This window comes from Panthera leo, chromosome E1 (genome assembly GCF_018350215.1).
Source record: "Panthera leo isolate Ple1 chromosome E1, P.leo_Ple1_pat1.1, whole genome shotgun sequence".
Classification (NCBI taxonomy): domain Eukaryota; kingdom Metazoa; phylum Chordata; class Mammalia; order Carnivora; family Felidae; genus Panthera; species Panthera leo.
The window spans coordinates 12,952,669-12,964,927 of record NC_056692.1 but is presented as its reverse complement, the minus strand read 5'-3'; positions in this window follow the sequence as shown (position 1 = coordinate 12,964,927).

Sequence of the window (12,259 nt, the reverse complement as noted above, 5' to 3'; positions counted from 1 at the left end):
GAGCCACTACTACGTTCTGGTAGGTGCTGAGATATAACAGTGAGCAAAACAGATGCTTCCCTTGTTTTTCCTGAGATTAGCACCATGCTGTGAAGATAGATAATGAGAACAAATGAACAAAATGTAGTGCCTGTTAAGGGAAATGCAGTGACTACAATTCATGCCTATCTTCCTAATGAAAGGACACCTATCTTCCTAATGAAAGGCTACATGGAAGAAGTGATTTATGAGCTGTGTTCTGAAAGGTGAGAGGCCATCCAGGTAGGTCAGGGAAGGGGGAGAGTAGAGAGAGCAGCTTAAGCACAGGCACAGAACACTGATGATGGCCAAGCTGGGTCTCTGCAAATGTCCCCCAGGCAAGTGGTGGAAGGGTGTCAAATCAGGTAAAAAACAACAACAAAGGCCCAAGGAAGTAAAGCAGCATGGTGGTTTTAGGAATCTGTAGGTGACTTGGCACCATAATAAAATATGTCAAAAGAAATGTGTAGATTTTAATGGTTTTATAAAGTCACACATTAATAAATAAAAAGTGAGAATCAGAAATCCTTTTTTAAATAGAAAAAAAAGGTTTGGTTAAAGCTACCGAGTTCTTATCCCACATTTCAAGTGCTCAGAAAATGGGGTCAAAACAAATCCGTACACATTGACTCTTCTAGGAGTTCTCTGTGTGAAAAGATTCCTTAAAATTAGCATTGTGTATGTCACACACACACACACACAAAATTGGTCTTTGACGACTGCTCTGTATAAGTTCTTCATTTATCATGTTACCTGTTTAAAGAAAAAGGTTTCCTGCTTTTACAAAGTTCTGGGATGATGTTCCTTTTTTGCAAATATTGATGAGAGATACATAGGTAAATAAGTATCCAGTGACTTGAGTGGTAAAAATATATATAATGCTGTAAATATTTAGAGAAAGGGAAGGGGTGACATTTGTGCTCAGCATAGAATTTCCTGTGCGCAGCATAGAATTTCCTTTTGTTCATTTTTCTGATCAGATCACTTATTCAATCAACAAACTTTTTAAGATTGTATACTAAATGCAAATTTTAGTGGTAGATGTTGAAGATAGGGACATGATTTGAAACTGAAAGGTGTATTGAAATGGTTCTCAAATATTGGGGTATCCATGGCTCCTTTGAAAATATGATAAAACATGATGGATCCAACATAAGGCCTTGAGATTTGGGAATCCTACTTAATGATTTCTTAATTTCTAGTTTTCTTCATTGTTTGAATTTTGCCTCCCAACCTAAGGTTTACTTAAACTTTGTTATGGGGTTAACTTTGTTTTCAAACAATTTACCTTTGAAATTAATACTGGACCAAATCTTCCAGAAACATCTCCAGTTGAGACATCTATTGGTGATATTACGAAGCCAACCTGCTCATTAAAATGAGCATGAGCACCATCTAATGCCCAAATGGAATAAATGTTAGTAAACATGACTACCATATGTAACACTTGTAAAGATTTTAAAACCTTGGAAAATGTGTCCTTTTATTGGTGGAGGAGCATATGACTTACATTTTAAAATGTACTTTTTATTTTATAATAGTTTTCAATTTTCAGAATAGTTGCAAAGTGGGACAAGGACTTTCCAAATAGCCTACATCAATTTTTCCCCAAACAGTAGTGTGGCACTATTGTTATAATTAATAAACCCACATGGATGCATTATTATTAACTAAAATCTATATTCAGATTTCCTTGGTTTTCCCCTACTGTCCTTTTCCCCCAAGACATCATAAAGGATAGCACATTGTGTTTAATAGTCATGTCTCCTTAGGCTTAGTTATGATGATGGTTGTTGTGTTTGAATTTTATTGTAGGTGTTAGTTTGCAGAATATTTTTAAGAATTTTTCAGAAAACAATTTCCCTTGGTAATGCTGTATAACTAAGCAGATTTTATGGAGGTTTGTAGAAATAGAAATTATAATTCTGCATTTTCCTCTCTAGTAATGAAAAAAAGAATTAAGAAAGAGAAATACCAAGTCGTTAGGAGGCAAGGACCAATTTGGTAGAAACCATAAGAATTATGTTTCCATTTGGACTCTCATCCTTACTAGCTGCGTTCTTTAGCCGGCCATTTACCCTTTTGTTTAGGTTTCTGTATCTGTGGAATAAGGTCTGTCAACCTGAAAATTCCCCAGCCCTTGCACTATGAGAAGATTAAAAAATATTTTCCCAGTACAAGTTAATAACCCTAATGTTTCATGTTGGATACGAGCCAACACTTATTATGTATCACCTAAGCTGGACAAGATGTAGAGAAGTAATTTGCTCAGGATCATTGAGCAAGTATGTGATGGGTCAGATTCTGGTCTATGACAACTTCCAAAGAGACAACACTCCTTTCAGCATCCACAAGCCTACAGCGCCCTCCATCCCAGCCACCATGTTTGTCCTAGGGTTGCTCTAATGACCAACACTCCCAGATGAGGTTGTTTCTCTTGACAGTCCTATTGGCACAGCCATATAGACTCTATAAAACGCTATATGAGCCTGGGTTGCCACCCACCCAAAAACAGATGTGCTGAGGTCTCAAAGAAAGGTTTGTCTCTAACCAAGTGAAATGCATGAAGTCTGAGGAATATTCACAGTTCTACACGATTTGCTAGTATTTTAATTAAACATATATTATTTCAAAAGTCTTCAGGAGACGTACAGGAATATTGTCTTCTGAGAGCAAGAGGGAATATGTGTGCTTCCTTCTCAAAATTGAAAGGTGTTATGTATTTGTGAATGCATATGAAAGTATTTACACAATGCTGGCTAAAACCATTTGCTGGGAAAGGGTTGGGCTATTTAAACTACTTGGCTCCTGCAGTATTGATACTTTGTTAATAAATCCATGAAACTAAAATGATGTTCCATACTTGGTGGTTCTCACCTTTGGATGCACATTAGAAACTCTAGAGAGAGTTAAAAGCCCCACATCTCATTCCAGACTCATTAAATCAAAATCCCTGGAAGTGAGAACCAAAACACCAATTTTAAATCTCCCTAGTTGATTCTGATGTGTGGCCAAGAATTCTCCATTGTAACCCAAGAATTTAATTTTGTTACTTTACTTTCATTTGTGAGATAAACTTATCCATGCTATCAATTCTTACAAAGGAAAAAAAAAGATAATGGCTTAAAGAAGAGGGTAATTATTAATCTTTAATAATTGAACTCACTAATTTTTTTTTGCTTACACATCTATCAAGTGCATTGTTTTCTGAAATATAGAACTTTCGAGATGTGAAATGAACTAAATTTTCCCTGAAGAAATTCAGTTAGCAGCAGTAAGCATGGACATAATTTTAATATATGCCATTTTCAAATGCTTTTAGGAAATGGTATCAATCACCTTCTTAAATTAAAAAAAAACATTCTAATCTTTTAATTCCGCTATTAATCTTTATTATAATGAGCAGTTCTATATGTGTTTAAAGTATTTAAAGTAAAGTATGTTAATGATTTATCAATGTCCATATTTCTGGCACAACATGCTGTGTTTTTCAACTGCTAAATTATATGCTGGTTATTCCTAAATATATGCATATTTAACTCAAGTAGGTCAACTGCCTTAAATCAGTTTCTTCCTTTCAAAAACAATTCTTAACACATTTTTTTCTGCACAAAGGTAAACTTCAGATTCCACTTAAAGGCCTTAGTAATAACACTCCTACGAGTTCAGTCATATTTAAATCTTTTAGTAGCTATTGAATGTATTTAAATAATCATGTACATGGTTATCAGTGCCCTGTGAGAAGGTGAAGGTGAACCAACCCCTTGCAGTCTCTGACAATATTTCCGTGGTATCCTTTGTAGGATTCCAGGCATGCCTTCCTAATCATCTTTTGTAAGGTCCTATCCTTCCCCACCAAAACACCATAAACAAGATTACGAACTCACTTTCTCCCCTAACTCTAAACTACCAAGTATTTAAACTGTCACCATTTTATTCTATAAAAGTCACCATGTATCTTGTCTCTGAAATTATGTTACCATACCAGTTATGAGAACCATTTTTTTTGGTCAAGTACTTTCTTTAAATTGAAATTTATCTGAGTGGTACTTCTGTGGAGTTCACAGTAAACACAGGGAGACATTTTGCCCAAGCGTATTACTTGAGACTATGACATATTGACACCATCAGTTGGAGGCTGAGTCCCCTGACAGAAGGGAAAATGCCACATATTTACAGAGATGATTTCTCCCTGTTTTCCTGCACATGGGGAAAATAAGGAGAAATTATAAAAAAAACTACAGAGGTTATATGAGTTGATTGTATTCTGCCTAAGAATCGTGAGGTTTGAAAATTAGAATTTAAAACATTAAGTAATATTTTCTTGTAAGGGAAATATTGATTATTAATAAAATAAGACCAAAATGTGAAAATCAATTTCATTTATTTCCTTTTATTAGTGAAAGAAATATTTTATGAGAAACTTATAATGCATGTTAATAGTGGAAGAATAAAGTATTTGTTTTCTTCCCTGCTTCCTAACAAAGGAAGTAATGATTTTAGACTCCTGGCTATTATAACAGTTAGTTAGCAAAAAACAAAACAACAACCAAAACAACCAAAACACCAAACATAAAAAAGCAAAAAGTTAATTAGCTATTTTTTAAATAATTTTTAATGTTTACTTTTGAGAGAGAGAGAGACAGAACACAAGCAAGGGAGGAACACAGAGAGAGGGAGGCACAGAATCCGAAGCAGGCTCCAGACCATGAACCTGAAATAATGACCTGAGCCACCCAGGAACCCCAATTAACTAGTTTTAAAAGTTTAAAATCTCAACTACATTAGTCTAAGAATGATATTTAAATGCAAACATGAGTACATAGATAATTGGCTCTTTCCACAGAAGTCTTTCTTTTTTTCTCTACTATAGACCTTCTATTTTAATTTTGAAATTCTGTCTTGCTCCAGCAGGACTATTTCAACACAAGTTGGTGTTTGGTTTTAATAACTTGCTAGTTCCTAACTCCTGTTAATCATGGTTTCAGTTTGTTTCAGATATTCGGGAATTAGTCCGTCTATTTATTTACAGAACTTTTATAAAGTTCAGTAGCATTGTCCTTGACATAGAAGCTGCACAATGGGTGCCATGAGGTATGGGAAGGGAACTCATATTTGCATGAATGCCCCCTGTGGGCTAATTGCTCTTTTCAGTGTGCTCCTCTGGACTTGCATTTATTTATAAAATGGGGAGCTCAAGTAATGAATCCGTGCTGCTCTCCCAACCCAAAGATTCCTTCTTGATGAAACCAGGGAGTTTTGGCTAACTGAGGTCTAACCCTATAAGCCTTTTATTTTTAGGCACCGTGGGAGAAATGTTATCTGAAAATGTGCTTGTTTATGTGCCTTAGCAGATGAATAATCAGTTGAGTGTTAGGAGAATAACTGCATCATTTGATAAGTGGGGATGCTGATGCTTCCCGGAGCTTTGTAGTATTTCACACATTTCAGATAGATAGAAGAGATTTGGTAACAGGTATCCTAACCTCAGGATAGATCCAAAAGTTACTGTGTTTTCCAATAAATCCCTAGGATGAGTACTTTTTTTTTTCATAAATTTCTGTAAAAAGCGAAGTCTAGTGTTACACATCAAAGCTTTGCTCTGATTAAAGCATTTATAATTTCATGTGTGTGCTGGTCTACTAAGTATCTACAGGATGCCAGAAGCCTGTGTAGGCCATGGTTTCTCATATTCTGCACCAATGATACTTTGGACTGGAAAATTCTCTGTTGTAGGGAGCCTGTCCTGGGCATCTCTAGCTCAACTGAATAGATACTAGAGGCAGCTCCCCATCCCAGTTGTGAAAATTAAAAGTGTCTCAAGACATTGCCAGATGTTCACCAAAGGGCACAAATGTCCCTAGTTAACAGCCACTGGTTTAGTGCAAAGCGACCTTCTGTAGTGGGGACATACAGGGTAGATGGATGCCAATGTTTCTGAGTGGTTACATTATTTAAATGATAGCAAATCTGTATGTATTTTGTCTAACTGCTCGATGTTCCTGACACAAGTGATGCAATCATTCACTTCCTTACATAGGCAAACAATTCTTGCTACCCTTCCCAATTCTTGGGAAATCTCAGTAAGTTGTCAGAAGAAATGCAGAAGAGGGGTGCCTAAGTGGCTCAGTTGGTTAAGCATCCGACTTGGGCTCAGGTCATGACCTCACAGTTTGTGAGTTTGAGTCCCACATCAGGTGAGGTTGGGCTCTGCACTCTCTCTCCCTCTCAATCTGCATGTTGTGGGATTCTTTCTCTCTGCCCCTCACTCACTTGCATGCTTTCTCTCAAAAAGTAATTAATTAATTAAAAATTAAATAGGGGTGTCTGGGTGGCTCGGCCAGTTAAGGGTCCGACTTCGGCTGAGGTCATGATCTTGCAGTTTGTGAGTTCGAGCCCTGCATCAGGCTCAGTGCTGATAGCTTGGAGCCTGGAGCCTGCAGCCTGCTTCAGATTGTGTCTCCCCCTACCCTGCTCATGCTCTCTCAAAAATAAATAAATGTTAAAAAAAAAAAAAGAAAATAGATATGGATCCTTCTCTTATAGGACAATCCAACATTTAAACAAAATAAACAGAAATATAAATATTTAATGTATAATAATGCTTAATTTTATGAAGGAAAAAATAGGGTTGTATGTGAGAGTAAATGGAGGGAGAATAATAAATTTTTATGTATTAGAATGTGTACAAATGATTAGACCTGTAGTATAACCAGATTTATGTAGCAAATTAAATAGGTTTTTTCTATAATTTATTTACTTATTCCACAGTATTCATGTTCACTGCCACTATAATGGCCCAGATAGCAGGCTCACAAAAATGACCAAGAACAACTTCCTGTCTTTGAAGAGATCCTAATTCAGTGGTTTATTACATAGTTAGCATTACCTCTCATTAAAAGAATTGCATACCAAAAGAAAAACATAAAAACATAAATATGTCCTTTTCATTTTTCTTTCTTTTTCTTTTAGATGAAGATAGGCACTCACTTGGGTTCTGTGCTCGCTGGAATTGTTAGGATAAGAATGCCATGATATTGCCTGTTTGGAAGTAATGTCGCTCTGGCAAGCAAATTCAAATCAGGAAGTCATCCTCAACGCATCAACGTCAGCCCTACCACTTCCACTTACCAGTAAGTGTTCTGTGACCACCACCCTCTCCTGTCTTTGACAGTGCCTTGAGCTGACATCCTGTCATTTGTGAGACCCTGTGTTGTTTTTTTTTTCTTATCCTTCCACTCTCTGAGGTAATATGAGTAGATCCACCCAGTCTGAAAGATACCAATTGTGACATAAACGTTTATTTGCACCCTGAACAAGTGAATGAAGAGCCTGACTTGGCTGAGAGGTAAACACAGGTTTGTCATTTCCCACATTCATTGTCCTTCTGACAAGTGAACACTTGGTAAGGGGCTGCATCACACAAGAAGTCTTCACATTTTCAAAATGTTCCTCCATATTTATAAAAGTCAAAGGAATGAGATGGAAAAGACATTTTGTCTGCATTTATTCTTTGGAATAATGAAGATAAATAATAACTCTAAAGATAAATACATAATGGGTATATAGTAAAACCTCAAATTCTATTTATTCTTAAAAGTCGTATTTGTTGACTCTATACATACAGGTGACAGCCTGAATGCATGTGTATTTTGTGCCTGGTAGATGTCCCCTCACCCACTAGATACTAAACTCCATAGAGACAGGGGACGATGTCTGCTTCAGCTCATCCTCATTTTCCCAGAAGTTACAAAACATGTTTGCCACTCTATAAATATTTATTGAATTGTTGAAATGCATTGATATGGTGGGCTTCTCTGGAGTAAGAAAACATGACTATCTCCTGTAACTTGACTGAATTCATTTATCAGCTGTAATAGATGTTTGACAGTGCCTTTAGGGCTTTTTATATATAGTAACATGTCATCTACAAAGAGTGCTGGTTTCACTGCTTCCTTAGCAATTTGGGTGCTTTTCATTTCTTCTTCTTGCCTTATTATGATGGCTGGGGCTTCCAGAACTGCACTGAATAAAAGTGGGAGGAGTTGAACTCTTTATTTTGTTCCTGATGTTAAAGGAAAGGCTCTCCAATTTTTCACCATTGGATTTGTTGTGTATGGCTTATTATGTTGCTCTAAACCCACTTCATTGAGAGTTTTTATCAGAAAAGGATGTTGACAATATCAAATGCTATATCTGCATCTCTTTGCATGATCATATGGTATTTATCCTTTCTCTTTTAATGTGATGTAGCACAGATTGACTTGCACATACTGAAATACCTTTACATCCCTAGAATAAAACCCACTTTGATCATTGTCAATTATTATTTTAATATATCGTTGAATTGGGTTTGTCAATCTTTTGAGGATTTTAACATCTATGTTCATCATATATGTTGGCCTGTAGTTAGTTAGTTGTTTGTTTTGCATTTTTCTTATTGCTGTTAGGTCTTCGGTCCACTGTTGGTGTATCACAGTGATGCTGGCCTTGTAGGGTAGATTACTGGATCCAATTTCATTATTACTATTTGCTCAGTTCACATTTTCTTTTTCTTCTTCCTGATTCAATTTTGGAAGATTATATGTTTCTATAATTCTTGAAGTACGCCTGATTGCTATAAAATTCCCTCTTACTGCTTTTGCTGCCTGCCAAAGATTTTGGACTGTTGTGTTTTCATTTGTCTCCATGTGTTGATTTCTTGGTTCACTCATTCATTGTTGAGTAGCATGTTGTTTCACCTCCACCACGTATTTGTGGGCGTCTTCCAGATTTGTTTCTTATAATTGATTTCTAGTATCATATTGGGGTGGTTGGAAAACATACTTCATACGCACTAAATATCCTTATATTTACTGAGATTTATCATGTAATGTATCCTCAAAAGTGTTCCATGTGTATACTTCAAAAGAATATGTATTGCTCTCAGGGGATGGAATGTTCTGTGTATTTGGTCAAGTTCATCTGACATAATGTGTGTTTAAAGCCACTCTTTCCTTGTTGACATTCTATCTGGACGCTTTTTCCAGTGATGTAAGTGGGGTGTTAAAACCCCCTCTGTTATCATATTTGTTTTAGTGTTCCTATAGGATATGTGCATAGATATTATAGTGCCTTTCATTGTCTCTTGCTACATACAGTCTTTGTTTTTAAAGCCTATGTTGTCTGATATGAGAATTGCTACACTGGCCCTTTGTGCACTTTCATTTGCATGGTGTGTGTTGATCCCTTCACAGGTTTGAAGTGAGACAGTTGTAGGCAGCATATGATGGGTATTATATTAAAGTAATGATTAGTAGCTATACACTATTGTTTCCTTGTTGTTTTTACAGTTCTTCTCTTATTTCTGGTTAGATGGCTTTGCCCTGAGTTAAACGTGACTTTCTATTTTTTTGTGTAGTTAGTATAGGTTATAATTGTTGTCATATTATAACTTCTTTTTTGAATGTTTTTTTTTAATTTATTTTTCAGAGAGACCGAGTACAAGTGGGGGAGGGGAAGAGAGAGAGACACAGAATCCAGGCTCTAAGCTGTCAATACAGAGCTGTACAGAGGGCTCAAGCCCATGAACTATGAAATCATGACGTGAGCCAAAATCAGAAATGTAACCAACTGAGCCACCCAGGGCACTGCTGTGTTCATAATAACTTCTGAAGTGCCTAGCAGTCTATTAAGTTCTTTTTGTATGTGATGTCTCCTTTTACATCTTTTTATTTTGTGTATGCTTGAACTAATATTTGTAGATACAATTGATTTTTATATAACTTTCATCTTTAATCTATTTTTACCATATATTTGCTTTACCTGTGAAATTTTTCCATTTCATAAATTTCCTATTCCTTATTATGTCCTTTTCCTTTCCTTTACACTTAAGCAATGCTCTTAACTTTAAACGTTTGGGAAACTGTCCTTCTGTTCTGATAGCCTTGCAGGATCAATATTCTTAGTGTTGTTTAGTTTTGTTTCTTTTAGCACTTCAAGTATATCATGCCACTCCCTTCTGGCCTGCAAAGTTAATCTGACAAGTCAGCTCTGGCCTTATGGAAATTTAACTTGTATGGAACTTTTTTTTTTATTACATCTCCTAAGATTTTCTCTTTATCTTTCTTACTACTATTTTAATCATTATTTGTCACTTTGTGGGCCTCCTGGGATCTTTGTGCTTCTTCCCCAGATTCAGAAAGTCTTCAGAGACTCCTTATACTGTGAATGTTATTACACTTGACGTTGTTGAGTTCCCTTATTAACTTTTCCTCTTTGCTACTCAAGCTTGGATGCTTTCCAATATACATTGCCTTCCAGATTGCTGACCCATTTGATTGCTGACCCATTTCTGCTGCAGCCTCTCATCTGCTATTGATTCCCTGTAGTGTGTATTCTTTGTTAATTGATTTCCTTATCTCTGAGATGTTATATTTTCTATTTAATCCACTCTTTTCCCAAGTCCAGTGAATATCTTTGTTTCATCTAGCTTATTTTAGTGATTTGTATCTTTGTCCTTTCATTTGGGAACTTATTCCTCTGTCTCATTTTGCCTGTTTGCATTTGTTTCTATGTATTGCGTCAGCATCTCCTGGTGTTTAAAGTAGTGTGGCCTGGTGTGGAAGAAGGAATGTCCCCTGTGCAGGCTGCATGCTCTTCCCATTTTGGTTGAGCCATGATTGTCTCTATCCCAGCCTGTTGCATTGTGTACTGCGGAGTAGAGGGGTTGTGTTCTCACTGTTGAGAGGCCCAAGGCTGCTGTGAGCTCATTAGTGGGCAAGGTTAGAAGTCCAGCTGTCTTCAATTGAGATTTCTGCCAGAACTGCAGGTACATCAAAGGGCAGGGCTTTTCCCTGCAAGTCTCAGAGATTCTTATTGGTGTATGGGCTTGTAACCTAAAGCTCGCATATCTGCCACAGCTGTTGGAACACTCAATGGAGGGCTTACTGCCTCTGTCAACACCTAAGCGGCCAGGATGCTGGAATTGAGGGCACTTGTGGTGTGCAGCTATCTGATCTTTCCCCAGGGCAGCAGTCACTTTGGAGTGGTGCTTGTCCGTGCTGGAGCTGCGTTGGAGTGAGTTGAATCACGTTAGCCAGAAAGGAATGTGTAAGCTTGCTGTACAGTGTTGGCAAGGTAGATAGATGGAGAGTATTATCATTGGCTCCTGCACATTTCCAGCTACCTAGGGCTGGGGGAGAGGAAGAAAAATGATGGCCACAAGCACTTTTTTTTGAGAAATCTCTTGAATATCTCTGCCCCTCCAGAACACATTCCAAGGTTAGTAAATAATAAATCTCAAACTCTTTTAAACTGTTGTTTCTGAGTTCAGCTATTGTGAGTCTCCTACTGCCCTCTATGCTTGTAACATACCTTCCATTTATAGTTTAGCCTCACTGGAAGTTTCGTTCCCAACTGCAGCTCCACCCCCTCTACCCTTTTCAATCCTCTCCACAATTAGTTGTGGAGGGTCTGCTGCTCTGCCAGTCTCCAGGTCATTTTCAGATGTACTTATCTTAGTGTGTCTTTGGTTAAAGGTGAGCTCAGGCTCTTCTCACTTTGCCATTCTGAGTTTCCCTTGATTTATAAAATTATATCTAAAACAAACACCCTGAGACAGAAAACGTTAATATATAGATGGTAATAAAATGGTGATATTTTCAGCCTTTTGATACATCTGTAGAGAAAGAACTTCATCTTTTAGATGAAAGATATATATAGAGACCTATATCAACTAAAACATTTTATTTTATTATTCCTGTCTCCATCCCTCCCAAAGAAAACAAATAGAACCATGCTCAAGACACATATTGAGCTGCCATATGGATAGATTCTAAATGGGCCCACATACTGTCATTTTTCCCCCTCCTTTTCTTTCAACAACCACTTGTTGAGAACCTTCTAAAATTCCAGGCACTAACATTACAAGGATAAAGTGCATATATCTCTGCCCTGAGACTACATGATAAATGTGCCTGAACAAAACAAAGTAATTTAAACAGACTAATGCTGAAGTGAAAAGACCCTTATTAGAGCAAGAAAATCATCATGGTGGTGGAAAGGAGAAAAGATTAGGTGGTGCATCAAGGGCAGCACTCCATTGATTGAAAGCAGGTAATCTTACCCCCACAATTTCATTGATGGGAGCACAGCTTAGTTATAACTGCAGCTCCTAACCTCCTGCTATTTCAACTTGTCTTCCCAAGCTTCAAAAGAGCAGTTGGACTTTGTCACGTTTTGGTATCCATATAAATCTGGG